Below are 679 nucleotides of genomic sequence, written 5' to 3' on the forward strand. Positions count from 1 at the left end.
TAGGAATATTGGTATCTGAAAGTTACTTGAAAATTACATTTATGTTTTTGTCCCAGGACATATCTAGGGGTAATAGGTAGTGCGATATCAACCAATATAAACTATCCAATCATTGCGAAGGTTAGATCGTTTTAGACTTTGGCTAAGCAAATTTTTTATAGGCCTTGTTTTTTGGGTTCTCTACGGTTTTGAACTGAAAATAATTTATCTGAAAATTACTTGAAAATGACATTTATGTTTTTGTCCCAGGACATATTTAGGGGTAATAGGTAGTGCTATATCAACCCATATAAACTGTCTAATCATTGCGAAGGTTAGATAGTTTTAGACTTTGGCAAGGCCAATTTTTTATAGGCTTTGGTCTTTTGGTTCTCTACGGTTTTGAACTAAAAATATTTTATCTGAAAATTACTTGAAAATGACATTTATGTTTTTGTCCTAGGACATATCTAGGGGTAATAGGTAGTGCGATATCAACCCACATAAACTGTCCATCATTGCCAAGGTTAGATCGTTTTAGACTTTGGCAAGGCAAATTTTTTATAGGCCTTGTTCTTTGAGTTCTCTACGGTTTTGAACTAAGAATATTGGTATCTGAAAGTTACTTGAAAATGGCATTTATGTTTTTGTCCCAGGACATATCAAGGGGTAATGGGTAGTGCGATATCAACCCATATAA

This window comes from Palaemon carinicauda, chromosome 39 (assembly GCF_036898095.1).
Source record: "Palaemon carinicauda isolate YSFRI2023 chromosome 39, ASM3689809v2, whole genome shotgun sequence".
Classification (NCBI taxonomy): Eukaryota; Metazoa; Arthropoda; class Malacostraca; order Decapoda; family Palaemonidae; genus Palaemon; species Palaemon carinicauda.